The following is a 15,819-nucleotide window of genomic DNA, read 5'->3' as shown; positions in this document are numbered from 1 at the left end:
TTTCACATAACTTCGACATTTATTTTTGGATCGTTTTTGATGGAATAAAATGATTATTAGAGCCGAAAAAATCACGTCAATTGCCACCAAGAACGTAAAAATCGTTTAATTGGTTCGTGAGTTATCGCTGTTGAAAAAATTCTGAAAAAGTGAATTTTTCAAACTTCTCTAAGATTTTCGGTTTGATCAGTTTGTGTTCACAAGTATATCATAGATTTTGAAAAACTGTGTGTAATTCTGCCAACTGCGTAAAAATCGATTCATTCATTCAGAAAGCATTGCAGTTTGAAAATTCAAAAAATACTGTTTATTAAACTTCTATCAGACTTTTGAGCTCGAAGAGCTCAAAAGCTTAGAACAGCTAACTCTATGAGCTCGGAAAGCTCGAAATAACATAAATTATATTTTTAAGCTCGACGAGCTCAAAAACAACATAAGTGCAATTTTAAGAGCTTATTTATGGAATTAGCGGGAAGTTGCAGGGATGGCCTTTAGGGTCAACCGTTTTTCAGATTTTTAACTTATCGCTAGGAAAATAGAAGTTTTTCAAAAATCGGGAAGTTATTGTTTTCACCCCGTTTTACGAAAATCGAGTTTTCATCAAATCTCGACGTTTGGAAGTCCTAGGAAGCTTCCCTGACTATTCCCGCGGTGGGGTCTGTATGTATGTATGCGTGTGTATGTGTATGCGCGCGCGCGCGCGCGCGTGTGTGTGTGTGTGTGTGTGTGTGTGTGTGTGTGTATGGATGTATGTAAACCTCTTATAATTTATGAACGGCTTGACCGATTTGATCGCGGTTGGTGCCATTTGAAATGGCTTGACCAAACTTAGATTTTGTATATACTTTGGAACGATTCGGACCGGTAGACTTTAAGAAATCGCAAAAAAACTACAAAAAAAAATTTTTTCAAAAGAGATTTTTTAGAATAACTTTTAAACGGTTTTACCGATCAGATTCAAAAACTAATCAGCTCTTAACATAAAAAAACCATGTCGATCGCTGCCAGTCCGGTCAAAATCGGTTGATTCGTTCGTCAGTTATCGTTGACGAAAGAAAACCGAAAAAAGTGTTTTTTCGGAATTACTCCGAAGTTTTCCGCTCTATCAATAAAAACTTAAAGATTTTTCATGAAGCTTAAAAACTGCGTCGAATGCTACCAACAGCGTGAAAATCGGTTCATTCATTCAAAAGTTATTGCGATTTGAAAATTCAAAAAATAGTGTTTTATCAAACTTCCTTCAAACTTTTGAGCCCGAAGAGCTCATAAGCATACAAAAGCTATTTTTTTGAGCTCGGAGAGCTCAAAATAATACACAAATTGTATTTATGAGCTCTAAAACGTCATAAGTGCAATTTCAAGCGTTTAGGTACACAATTAGCGGGAAGTTGCAGGGATGGCCTTCAGGGTCAACCGTTTTCCTAATTTTTTTTTTTATTTTTTTCAAGCCAAAATTAGAAATATGAATTGCGTAGAGTAAGAAATCCATGGAGAAACTCAAATAGGACTTTGAGATTCGGTTTTTGCGTGACGCATAGGATACCGTGATCAATAATTAATAATATAATTAAATTACTGTTTGAATTTCAAAAAACTGTGTTTTTAATTTTTTACAAGCTATATAATTAAATTTTTTGTTAAATTTTTCAGTTCAACAAAATTTTTTCCTAATCCATTTTACCTCAGATAAATACTACCCATATAGCAATCTTTTTCAAGGCTTAAGCAAATCTGGTCTCAATTTCGATAGTTGTTAGTGTCTTTTTCTACCTATGGGTCTTGCTCCAGATACTTGTAGCAAATTCAATTGACAAGCCTTGTGCAAGAACTTTGGGCCAGATTATAGCTAAAGTCTTGAGAAAGACTGACATCAGAAGCATGATAAATATACTTGTGCAAGAGTTGCTCAAGATTTGCTCAAGATACAATGTTTTTGAATGACCGTTCGCATCATTCTACCCCTTCTATATTTACTATAGAATCAGTGGATTTCTGAGAATTACGGATCTTGAGCAAATCTTGAGCAAGTCATGGGTAAGTCTTTGTTGTGAGTTTCTGGTACAAAAAATGCGTCAGAAAGATTTCCAATGCACCTTGCTTTAGACTTGTCTCATATTCTTGCACAAGATGTCTTGAGCTAGTTATATATAAATAAATCTTGAACCATGTCTTTTTAAATAAACTTGAGCAAGACCCATATGTAGAAAAAGACACTAGCAACTAGAGGTTTTGCTCAAGACGCTGGCACCAAAATCTTGCTCAAGCACATGTTACTTGGGCATTGACCTGAAAAGGCTTAAAAAAATTAATTCTTTAAATTTCTAACAATTCGAAAAAAAAAATAATTTTTTCGATACAATTTTTTTTCACGAGTGGTCCATTATGCCCCACATATCAGATATTGGCCCAAAATATCATAAAAACATCATAGAGGTCATAATTTAACAGAAAATGAAAAAAAAAATTTTTACCTAATTTTTTAGGTGTGCCGTTGTGCCCCAGGCGGGCTGCTGGGCCCCACCCTCCCCTATATTAAATGAAAAAAAAATAATAAAATTGAAAGATTGAAGCGTAAATACAGCGTTTTGTTGGCTGTTATAAAGAAATTTTGATATTTTGTTGATAGATTTTAAAATTTTTTGTAAAATATATTATTATGGCGAATAATCATTAAAATAGATTTTGCAAACCTCACAATTTTGGAGCCAAAAGTGATACAAAAAATTTTCTTGGCACAGATTTGTGAAACATTGAACGATCTACTAAAATTTCCTCAAACTTTATGCTCTGAGATCAAAATTTTACACATTGTGAAGATATTCAAGAATTTATTTATTATTATTATTAGTATTTAAATGTTTTGAAATATTATAAAAGATTTACTAAGAAAATTTGAAATAAAATTAAATTAGCTAGATTATTTTTAGTTCCCGATCCTCCGCTAGAGCGCGAAAAATTCAGTTACGCGTTCGTTCGAAGACTGTTGTTCCGAAATTGTTAAAAACAATTTTAAAAACGATTGTGACAACCTGATTCCGATCAGAGATTGTATCTGTCTTGAGTTCACTAGTCGCTGGATTGTGTTCTCATCAATCAATATACTTTGACTTTGGTCCGCTGGGATAAAATCAAGGTAAGTTGATTTTACATTAATTAATATTTTAGTTAGTGCGTATCGCTGGATACATACTTGCTAAAAATTAATTATTACTCTCCCAGTATCTTCGCCTTCTGCCGAGATACTGTTGGTACGCAAACCGAGTCGGTGGGGCAAGAAGGATTTGATCCGCTTGTGCCTGGGAATAAAGTCAGAGACTCCTGGACGACGCCGAGTCACCAGGAAGGGGGAGCTAGCTTTGAATTTACTTAGTTCGCGATTTGATTTACCGACTGTCCGTTTATTATCAATAGTTTAAGTTTTGTTTAAATAATTTCCTGTAAAGAATTAACTGTTTTATTCTGTATTTATTTTCTTAAATTATATTTTCTTAATCAACTATCAAAGGCAATTAAGTTTATTTAATTAATTATTTATTCGATTAATAATTCCTCAATAAATTTACCCTGGTTCCGGCGAGCTTACGAGCTGAGGATTTACTTGTTACAAAAATGGCGCTCGAACAACGGACCCGTTAAAATATTTGTTATTTATTAAAACTAAATTAATTAATTAATTAAATTCATAATAAGACTATTCACTGTAACGAATTAAAAATGTTTACTCGAACTCCACCCCAGAAAACCTCATATCTATGGGCACTACGTAAAGATGATTTAATTACCGAATTAGAAAAATGGGATGTCCCATACGATGAATCCGCGTCACTGATCGAACTACGACATACCCTCCGCGATTTTCTAGTACAAAAGAAACTCACGAATAATAACCGCATTAATAGTTGCGACAATATACTAAAAGATCTTGATAACTCCGAATTTGTTGACGAAGGCGCGACAGCAGGAATTATAAATGATGAGACAGAAGAAATTGAAAGTAAATTAAGGTTAGAATTAGAAAAACAAAAAGAAGAATGGTTTAAACATCGCGAAGAAAAAGAAAACCAATTACGTAAAGAAATTAGTGATAAATTACACCGCGAATGGGCATATCGGCAGAGAGAGATAGAAGAACGTGATAATAAAGCCCGCGAAAATTTTGCTAAACAATTACAAATCGAATTAGAAAAGAAAGCACAAAGTCTGGTAACACAAACCACGGATCTACAAACAAGTAGTAGTAACGAAAACTTAAATATTTTTAATTCACAAAATAATGAAACTAACGCTAGAGATTTAGTCCGCAAATGGAATATTATGTTTAGTGGCGATCGTAATGTACTTGATTTTCTTGAACGAGTAGAGGAACTTGTTGTTAGCTATGGTTACAGCAAGAACCGATTACTCCAATGCGTACTTCTCTTATTAAAAGATAAAGCATTACTCTGGTACCGGAATAATAAACGAGATTGGGCAAACTGGGACGAGTTCGCACTGGATTTAAAAACATTTTATCTTCCCCCTGGGGCCGAGATTGAACTCGAAGAACAAATACGAAACCGAGTACAAGGATCTAATGAACTAGCTAAAGAATATATTACAAACTTACAAACATTAATACGACGTTTTGGTAAAATGAGTATGGATGCTCAACTAACTAGACTTTATCATAACTTGCGACCGGAGTATAAAAGATACATTAAGAAAAATGAATTCAATAACGTAGCCGAATTAACTAAACTCACGGGAGATTATGAACAAATAATTGCACAAGAAAAATCGAAAAATCCAAATACAAAACCCGCGAAAACAACGAACCCACTAATGATTAATGAATATAATGCAAAAACCCATTGTTGGCGATGTGGTCAACAAGGTCATCACCGAAATCAATGCGAAAACAAACCAATAATATTTTGCTCACGATGTGGTACTCTGGGAATCCTTTCTCGCTCATGTACTTGTCCACTTCCGGAAAACTCAAAAAGGGTCGACACGAGTTCCGCGAGTCGACCCAAAACCTCTTTCGGAACCCCCAGTCAATCAAACAATCCTTCAACAATGAATTTCAAAATGGCGCTGGACAATTCTACCCAAAATCAGTAATATATAATGATATCAGACCGCATACAACGATACAAATAAAATCACTTACTATTCGCGCGTTAATTGATACGGGAGCGACTGCGTCAGTAATGTCACTTAGTTTGTGGAAACATCTACAACAACAACAGTGGTACTTACATTATGACTCAACACCAACACTAGGTTCAATATTAAACAATAGTAAAATCTATACATCCGGTACAGTTACAGTATTAGTAAAACATAAAAATCAAATATATACATTACCTTTTCATATTATTGCTACTTGTTCAAATGATATTTTACTTGGTATGGATAATTTATCAAAACTCGGTTATCAAATGGTACATCAGGCTGATCAATTCTCAGGAAATGAATTTCAAATAATTAACGAAGAAAGCGCGCGCGAAGAAATTGCTCAGTTAGTTAAAGAAAACCTTCAACTTACCGGTTTAGCTACTTGTGCCGTTCATAAAATTAAACTAAAGCCAAATGTTGAACCAATCAAAACTCGTTATTACCCGCGCAATCCGGCAATGCAGAAAATTATTAATGATGAAGTCGATCAAATGTTAAAAGACGGAATAATTGAACCATCTGATAGTCCGTGGAGCTCTCCCGTTGTTATGATTCGGAAAAAGAATAATAAACTTAGATTCTGTGTTGATTTACGCAATGTGAATGATGTAACAGAGAAAGACGCTTTCCCGTTACCTTTCATTAATGCATCTCTAGATAAACTAAGAACCGCGAAATTTATTACAACAATTGATTTAAAAAGCGGATATTGGCAAATCCCTTTAGATGATGATAGTAAACCAATAACTGCGTTCACTATTCCGGGTCGCGGCCTGTTTCATTTCCGTGTGATGCCATTTGGTCATCACTCCGCTCCTGCAACTTTTCAACGAGCTATGTCTAAAATTCTTGGTGCAGATCTCGAACCATACGTGGTGGTTTATCTTGACGACATCATTATAGTCAGTGAAACACTTGAACACCACATGGAACTACTGCGCGAAATTTTTACTCGTCTGAAAACCGCTAACCTGAAAATAAATCCGGATAAAAGTCATTTCTTGGAAAAACAAACCGTATATTTAGGCCATGTAATTAATGGGGAAGGTATCTGTACTGATCCCGAGAAAGTCCGTGCAATCCAAGAAATTCAATCACCAAAAACCGTTAAAGAACTCCGTCAATTCCTGGGAATGATCTCCTGGTACCGTCGATTTATACCCAACTGTGCCGATCTAACAAAACCGTTAACCGCTCTTCTTCATAAACGAAAACAATGGAAATGGGAAGAACCAGAACAAACCGCGTTTGATACTTTAAAAATAAAATTACAAACTGCTCCTATTCTAGTCCCTCCAGATTTTACGAAACGATTCACCCTCCAAACCGACGCAAGCAACATTGGTTTAGGAGCCGTACTCACTCAAATCCAAGATAATAAAGAATGCGTTATTGCGTATGCTAGTAGAACTTTAAATAAAGCCGAACAAAATTATTCCGTTACTGAAAAAGAATGCTTGGCGGTAGTTTGGGGAATCCAAAAAATGAGACCTTATCTGGAAGGTTATCAATTCTCAGTAATTACTGATCATCAATCTCTTAAATGGTTAAGGTCTATTGAAAGTCCAACAGGTAGAGTCGCTCGATGGAGCCTCTATCTGCAACAATTTGACTTTGAAATTATTTATCGTAAAGGAAAATGGAATAAAGTTGCTGATGCATTATCAAGAAACGAAGAAATTAATAGTAATAGTGATATTGAAGAAACTGTAGACTCTAGTATTTTGATAAATAATGTAAAAATTGATGATTGGTATAACCAAGTAAAAAACGGAGTTAAAACTGAACCGCAAAAATTTCCTGAATTCTGTATTATCAATGATAATCTTTACCGACACGCATACCACAGTTTAGATTATACTGACCGAGGTAATGTTTGGAAATTATGTATCGCTGAACCTGACAGATTAAAAATCCTTCGCGAAAATCATGACGAACCTACTGCCGGTCACTTAGGAATTGCTAAAACCATCGCGAGAATTTCCAAATCTTATTATTGGCCTAGAATGCGCGCGGATATTACTAATTACGTAAGAAGTTGTATTAAATGTCAAGAATTTAAACCATCTCAAAAACCTACTGCAGGAATCATGGGAACTATTGAAGCTACGCGTCCGTGGGAAGTCGTATCAGCTGACATAATCGGTCCAAAACCACGATCATCTAACGGAATGTCTTATGCCGTTGTCTTTCAAGACAAATTTACGAAATGGATTGAAATACAGCCCCTTCGTCAACAAACTGCTACTTCGATTACGCGAGCTCTTAAAGAACGTATTTTGTTACGATTTGGACGAGTAGAAACAGTAATCACAGATAACGGTACTCCCTTTATCAGTAAAGAATTCACTAATCTACTTAACGACTGTCAAATCAAACACATACGTACCCCACCGTACTCAGCCCAGTGTAATCCAGTTGAACGAGTAAATCGAGTCATAGGAACGATGTTAGCTCAGTTTGTAGAAAAGAACCAAAAAACCTGGGACAAACTCATACCAGAACTTACCTTTGCCTATAATACTGCTCGACATGACTCTACTCAATTTACCCCGGTATACCTTAATTATGGTAGGGAAGTAATGCCTCCAGTATCTCTTCAATCTCAGAGATAAGGTCCCAAAGAAGAATATGATATTCCTCAAATTGCAAAAACTTTAACCGAAACCTACGAACTTGTCCGAATTAACCTGGCTCAAGCTTACGATCACCAGAGTAAATATTACAATAAACGTCACCGTGTTTGGTCACCTCAAATTAGAGATAAAGTCTGTAAACGCGAACACTATCTATCCTCAGCAATAGATAATTTTTCTAGCAAGTTAGCAAACAAATTTACTTCCGGTTATACTATTATTCAAACTATAGGACCTGCTATGTTTGAAATTAGTAAAGAAGGAAAAAGTCATATCGTACATTTAAAAGATTTGAAACCTTTTTATGAACAAATCTCACATAATGATATGGAAACCAAGTTAAATAGTATCAATGAACTTCCTAAAAATGATTTCAATCCATCAACTTGTACTAAGCTACTAGAACCAGAAGAAACCAATGAAAATTGTAGAATTACTAGATCAATGACTAAAAACTAACATTAGTAACTAAAAACTTAATTGCCTTATTTTATTTATTACTATTATCTATTTTTACGTTTGTTTTGAATTGTTTAAAAATAAATCAAGTCTTCTGAAAATGACGAAACCACGCGATGAATTGCTGTACGAGATCACCAAGCTTCATGAAGTTTTAAGTCAATTCGGAGAAGTAGAAAATCCTCATCAGTATGGCATTTCCAGTCTTGCTTGTGCACATAAGCCCCCAGAGATTCGAAAAATGCGACTAGAATTTGAAAGAAAAATAAAAATAAAACGACTTTTTGGGTCAGCAAGTCCGGGCCCATACACAAAGTACAGTCCCCAACGTACTAACTTCAAAAAGTCGACTAACATAAAAACTCCAGTAGAACCGTATGATCCAACCCGACCTGGATTTCAAAGACCATCATCCTCATCTGTTCCATCAAAACCACAAACCAAATCCAGTATTAATTCATTGCCAGTCTCTCTACCTTTAGACCAAATTCAAATTCCAATTCTGCAAAAATCATTCCAAAACCAGTTATAGTTTCAAACCCAGCTCCAAATCAAACCACCAAACCTGACAACAACAGTCCAACACCAAGACTTGCTTCAAATCCACCAAGTGAACCCATCAATGAAGCATCATCCAGTCCTACCAGGGAAATTGAACCAAGTTGGTTAAGTTATGATACGGCTGAAATATTGGAGAACTATTCACCTGACAATATATTTCCAGGAACACCACAATTCGAACCACCAAGAAAAATTGAAACAGCCATGGACAGAATAAAAAAGGCTTTCCGACCATTAGCCGAGCTGGATAATCGTCCACTACAGGAGGGCCGCCGACGTCGCACTTTTCATGCTTATGATAAATTCGAGCAAGTGTTTAAAGTTATTCAAACCCGTAATGTCACCATCAAGAAACCAACGGGAAAATATTTGAAGGATTTTCTACCGAAGTTTACTGAACCAACCTCATCATCTTCAGGATCCATATAAAGACGAAAAGCGTCAAACGTAGTTCAACGCTTTTCTTTCCAGGAAAAGGGAGTGTGAAGATATTCAAGAATTTATTTATTATTATTATTAGTATTTAAATGTTTTGAAATATTATAAAAGATTTACTAAGAAAATTTGAAATAAAATTAAATTAGCTAGATTATTTTTAGTTCCCGATCCTCCGCTAGAGCGCGAAAAATTCAGTTACGCGTTCGTTCGAAGACTGTTGTTCCGAAATTGTTAAAAACAATTTTAAAAACGATTGTGACAACCTGATTCCGATCAGAGATTGTATCTGTCTTGAGTTCACTAGTCGCTGGATTGTGTTCTCATCAATCAATATACTTTGACTTTGGTCCGCTGGGATAAAATCAAGGTAAGTTGATTTTACATTAATTAATATTTTAGTTAGTGCGTATCGCTGGATACATACTTGCTAAAAATTAATTATTACTCTCCCAGTATCTTCGCCTTCTGCCGAGATACTGTTGGTACGCAAACCGAGTCGGTGGGGCAAGAAGGATTTGATCCGCTTGTGCCTGGGAATAAAGTCAGAGACTCCTGGACGACGCCGAGTCACCAGGAAGGGGGAGCTAGCTTTGAATTTACTTAGTTCGCGATTTGATTTACCGACTGTCCGTTTATTATCAATAGTTTAAGTTTTGTTTAAATAATTTCCTGTAAAGAATTAACTGTTTTATTCTGTATTTATTTTCTTAAATTATATTTTCTTAATCAACTATCAAAGGCAATTAAGTTTATTTAATTAATTATTTATTCGATTAATAATTCCTCAATAAATTTACCCTGGTTCCGGCGAGCTTACGAGCTGAGGATTTACTTGTTACAACATTAAATGGAAAAAATCGAAATTTCAAAAAATCCATATTTTTTAACGCTAATAAAAACGAGAGGGTTGACGTTAGAGAATAGACCCTAAGAGCTTTTTAACTTCCTGCTAAGAAAATCGAAGATTTTCAAAAATCGGGAATTTATTGTTTTCACCCCGTTTTGCAAAAATCGAGTTTTCATCAGATCTCGACGTATGAAGGTTACAGAAAGCTTTCCTGACTACTCCCGCGAGGTTGTCACTATGTCTGTATGTGTGTGTGTGTGTGTGTGTGTGTGTTTTTTTTTTTTTAAGGGGGGGGGAATCCTTTTTACAGATTCTAGGCATAGCTGTTTGGCCTGGATATGTGGCGACTCGACGCAATGTCATACTAAAACTCGACGCTGGCGCCCCTACCCACTAAACCCTAAACCCCTTTTCCTCTTTGCCCTAATCCCTCATGGAAACCGCTGTCAGGCATTACTTCGTGAGGGGAGGATCTAGCTACTGCTCTTTCTTCTAGTGGCTAAGGTGTTATTCTTTCCTCCTTCTAATTGGCGTCATTCGCTCTTCTTCTTTCTATGGACCGCAGGTCTGAGAGGACTCCCGTGACAAACGTGTTTGTGGCGTTCCAGGCAGCCTCTGATGACAGCATTGCTTCTACTATTGTCTCTGGTTGGATTTTCCTCTTCAGGATATTCTCCAGCTCATCTCGCAGTGGATAAAAACGCGGGCACTCAAAGAAGACGTGCTCTGCATCTTCATTGACTCCTGGGCAGGACGGGCACTCTGGGGAATTATCATGCTTAAAGCGGTGGAGATACGCCTGGAAACAGCCGTGTACTGATAACATCTGCGTAAGATAATAGTTGACCTCACCGTGACTTAGGTTTAGCCAAACGTTGATCCTTGATATGAGACGATGCGTCCACCTACCCTCCACTGTGGCATCCCACTGTAGTTGCCATCGACTTATGCTCTTCTACCGTTCTTCTGTTCTAAGCTCCTCAGCGCTTAGTGTGGTTGACTTCTTTCGTTGGTAAAGGATCCGTCTTTACTCAGCTAAGACTCTGAGAGGCAAAGTTCCGGAAATGACACACACTGCTTCCATAGATATTGTGCGGAAGGCGCTGGCTCCTCTTAAGGCACTCAGACGGTAGACTGGTCCAGCATTTCTCCATGATTCTTGCTTCTCTAGTGCGTCCACCCAGATAGATATTCCGTAAGTGAGCATTGATGTGACTACAAATGATAGCAGTAGTCTTCTGCTCTGCTTTGGGCCTCCGACGTTTGGCATCAGTCGTGCTAAGCTAGCTACCACTGCTGATGCTTTTGCACTCACGTATTCGACTTGCTGCTTAAAGTTGAGTCGGGCATCAAGAATCACTCCCAGATATCGGATATATGGTTGTGATGTGATTTCTTGTTCTCCGACTTTCAGCTTTATGGTCTCTATCACTTTTCTGCTGGTAATAAGCACAGCCTCAGTCTGCTGTTTTGCCAGTTGTAGATTCATTGAGTCCATCCACCGGTTAACTTTCTCAAAGGTGATACCGAACATGTGGTTTATCTCATCTAGGTGTTTAGCAACGATTACGACAGCTACATCATCTGCATATGCAACAAGCTTGACACTTCTTGGAAGAGTCAGTCTCAGCAGGCCATCATACATGACATTCCACAGAAGTGGACCCAGAACGGAACCCTGGGGTACACCTCCGGTAATATCATACTCTTTTGGACCATTCTTCGTGTCGTATCTCAGGATTCTGTCCGTGAAGTAGCTAGCCACTATCCTACGTAGGTATCCTGGTACGTTTTTCTCTTCCAGGGCTTGCATAATGCAGTCCCAGTTGGCGGAGTTGAAGGCATTTTTGATATCCAAAGTGGCCACCAGGCAGTACTTCTTCGCTCCACCCTTCCATCTGATCCCTTCGATTGCCTCCTTGGCCGTTGCAACAACCAGATTGATTGCGTCCAGGGTTGATCGTCCTTTCCGAAAACCATACTGGTTATCTGCCAAAAGTGGATCGACAACTGGTTCTATTCTTTGGTGGATTATACGCTCAAATATCTTATCTGCCGTGTCTAACATACAAAGTGGTCGATAAGATGACGGTTCTTCTGGTGGCTTTTTCCCTTTTGGAAGTAGTACTAGTCGTTGCTGCTTCCACTTCCGAGGGAAAATCCCTTTCTTGAGGCATGTGTCGTAGACATCCAGGAACAATGATGGCACTGCTTTTATAGTTGTTTTTAAAGCAACATTGGGGACCCCGTCCAATCCCGGTGCTTTATTGTTCCCTACACGATTACAAGCCTCCATCAGTTCTTCCTCCGTAACAGATGGAATGTCATCCATTTCATTCTGCGCTAGTAGGTAGTTAAACTCGCTTTGTTCTGGGACCAACGCGTTTACGATCTTCTGTAAGAGTTGAGGACACGTAGGTGATGGCATTAGCTGGTTTTTAAGTTGGGTCATGACCACCTTATACGGCCTACCCCACAAATCTCTGTCCACCTCGTTGATGAGCTCCTTCCAGCATTTTCTTTTGCTATCTTTAATGGCTTTAGTCAGGGATCGACGGGCTTTTTTGTACTCTGCGACCAGCTCCACAGAGTTAGGTCGTCGGTAGCCACGCTGAGATATTCTTCTCTTCTGATGACACTCTTTACGAAAGGCGCTGATGTGGTCGTTCCACCAATGAACGGAAGGTCTTGTGTTCATGCAACGTCTACGAGACATACTAGCGTCACATGCCTGGGTCACTCTTTTCATCAGGTCCTTGGTCTTCTCTTCTGCGCAGCCCGTGATAATCTGGTCACTATTGAGAGCTACTAACAATGCACTTGGGTCAAGAGTTTTTACCTTCCAACCAATGGTGTTAAGTTGCTTTTTAGGTCTTCTCGGGCTCTGGACGTTTGATATTTCCCATAGAATCGCGTATTGGTCGCTGGCTGTGTAGATATCCATCACTTTCCAGTTGATATTACCTCTGGTGAGGCTGCTACTGACGAAAGTGAGATCTACAATAGAACTTGCGTCTCCTTTGGTGTAGGTTGGTGTATTACCACTGTTGAGCAGTACTACATCTAATGTAGAAAAGGCTTCTAGTAGTTCCTTTCCTCGCGCGTTTGTATGCTTGCTGCCCCAGTCTGCTGCCCAGGCGTTGAAGTCCCCGGCTATTGCCACTGGGTGGTAATGCTTCGCGTCCTTGGTAAGTCGATCCAGATATGCGGTGAATTCGGCAGTAGAGAGGCTAGGTGGATTTTGGCTGGATTTTTACAGTCAGCAATCTTGTGCCCTTTTTGTCCGCACCTGATGCAAAGCTTCGACCGGTCCATCTTGCTTCTGCACTGGGATCCATGATGTCCAAAATGCCAGCATTTAAAGCATTGAATAGGTCTCTTCGTTGCCCTTATTCGGCAATTAACCCAACCAATCCGGATTTTGCTACTTCCATCCAGTAGTTTCTGTGCTGTTGCTGCTGGTAGAATTACTGTGGCAATTAGAGTACCTCTATAGGCCTTACGGATCTTGATTGCCTCTAGTGGTATCTCTCAGCCATCTCCAGCTTCCTTTCGTAGGGCACCCTGGATGTCGTCCTTCGTTGTATCATCATCGACGTCTCGGATCTCAATTACCTCTTGTGGTCCTTTGCAGGTTACTCTTGCGTCTTCTTTCAGTATGTCTGCAATGGTCTTTCTCAATGTTTGGCCTTTGTCGGTGTTCTTCCTCGAAAGAGTTATCAGCATATCTCCAGCATTGGTCTTATGGATCTTCTCTACCGTACTACGGACCTGATCATCAGGGACGTCCTGTTTTATTCGGTGCAGGAGCTCGGTGTACTTTGCTTTCTTTGTCAGCCGAATGATGAGGGCATCCAGTCTGATCCATTTCCGCGGTTTCTTTCGCTTGGGTTCAGATCGGGGCTTCTTTGTCATCTGTTTTAGGAGCACCTCTTTCTTCTGTCGCTTTAGCTCTTTCTTGGACTGAACTTTTTACCAAACCGACGCTTTTTCCTGTTCGTCGCTTCGTACTGCCACTTCTTGCGGTGGGCTTTTCTTCAAATCCTTATTCTTCACGACTTGGCTGATTGCTGGGTCAGCAGAAGGTCGATCTTCTCTTTTACCTGACTTGCTGCTGGCTTTACTTTTGTCTTCCGCGACTGATTCACCGTCACTTTCGGCTCCGGTGTCCATTACTTCGTCAGTCACGACGACAGCCTGACAGGCTTTCTCCGGTGTAGCATGGGAAATGCGCTGCAATGATGAGCGCCACTCCTCGTCCAGCTTCTCAAACCTTTGAAGGGCGTTAGCTACACCAGTCGTCTTGGCCTTTATCTCTTTGTGAATGTTGACCTTTGGTTGGACGAAATCATTCAACTCACTGATCAGCTTTTCAAGGCGTTTGAGCGCTTGCGAACGCTTCATTTCAGCGCTTGCGTCAATCGCTGCTTGTTGGGCATGTAGCCCGTTTCCACTCTTGTTTGTTTCCTGGAAATTACTCATACTTTTTTGATTTACCAGCGCATCGTACGGAGTGGAGCGGGTTGTCATAACTAGGAACGGGTGTACCCTCGGAGATAGTACTCCTACCGCAGTTCCCTGAGGCCTAGTCGACACTTAGCCAGTCCCGGAATACACGGACGGACTAGACTCGCTCGGAGTGGTGAAGATTCCGATCTCTAGCACTCACTGCGTACTCCCTGATCAAGGCCCGAGGTGGCTGGCTCCTGATCTACTGCTGTAACTTACACCTCGGCAGAGCAAGCTCACATCAGCCGTGGCCTGCGTCGTCGGAAACTACGACACAAGTTCCGGACACGCCCAGTGGGTTACAACAGAGAACGATCTTCTTCTTGCTAGGTCACTTAGTGTGACCAATACATTAAGGGGAGTTTTGTCCACGGGAGCGTATTTTATTTAGCTCCTACCCTCTGTACCTTGTCAACTAAGAGACTCAGTGTCATCCAAGGATAGCGAGCGTTCTCCCATCCGCTCGGGGAGACGCGCCCGGTAGCAGTATCTCTTCTGCCCCGAGTGTGTGTGTGTGTGGGGGGTGTGGGGGGGTGTGACTCTGTGACTTGCTTATAACTTTTGAACCGATAGTTTTTGAGAAATTTTGAAAAATCTCAAAAAAAATAAGAAAAAAATTTTTTTTGAAAGTAGTTTTTGTGGAATATCTTTCAAACGGCTTTATCGATCAACTTCAAAAACTAATCCGCTCTTAAGCTTGAAAAATCACGCCGATCATCGTTAATCCGGTCAAAATCGGTTGATTTGTTCGAGAGATATCGTGAACGAAAGAAAACCGAAATAAGTGTTTTTTTCATATAACTTCGTCATTTCTTCTCGGATCGTTTTTGATGAAATAAAATAATTCTAGAGCTTAAAAAACTGCGTCGATCGCCGCCAAGAACGTAAAAATTGGTTGATTAAATCGAGAGATATCCTTGATAAAATATTTGGAAACAAGTGTTTTTTTAACATAACTCCAACATTTTTTGGAATAACTTTTAAACAGCTTTACTGATCAATCTCAAAAACTAATCAGGTATTAGCATAAAAAAATTACATCGATCGCCATCAAGCCGGTCAAAATTAGTCAATTATTTCAAGAGATATCATGAACGAAAGAAAACCGTAAAAAGTTTTTTTTTGGAATTACTCCAAATTTCCTAGTTTTATCAATTTAAACTTGAAGATTCTTCATAAAAATCAAAAAATTGCGTCAAATGCTGCCAA

The sequence above is a fragment of the Cotesia glomerata genome, linkage group LG5, assembly GCF_020080835.1.
Source record: "Cotesia glomerata isolate CgM1 linkage group LG5, MPM_Cglom_v2.3, whole genome shotgun sequence".
NCBI classification, from domain to species: domain Eukaryota; kingdom Metazoa; phylum Arthropoda; class Insecta; order Hymenoptera; family Braconidae; genus Cotesia; species Cotesia glomerata.
Note: the sequence above shows the minus strand (reverse complement) of the source record.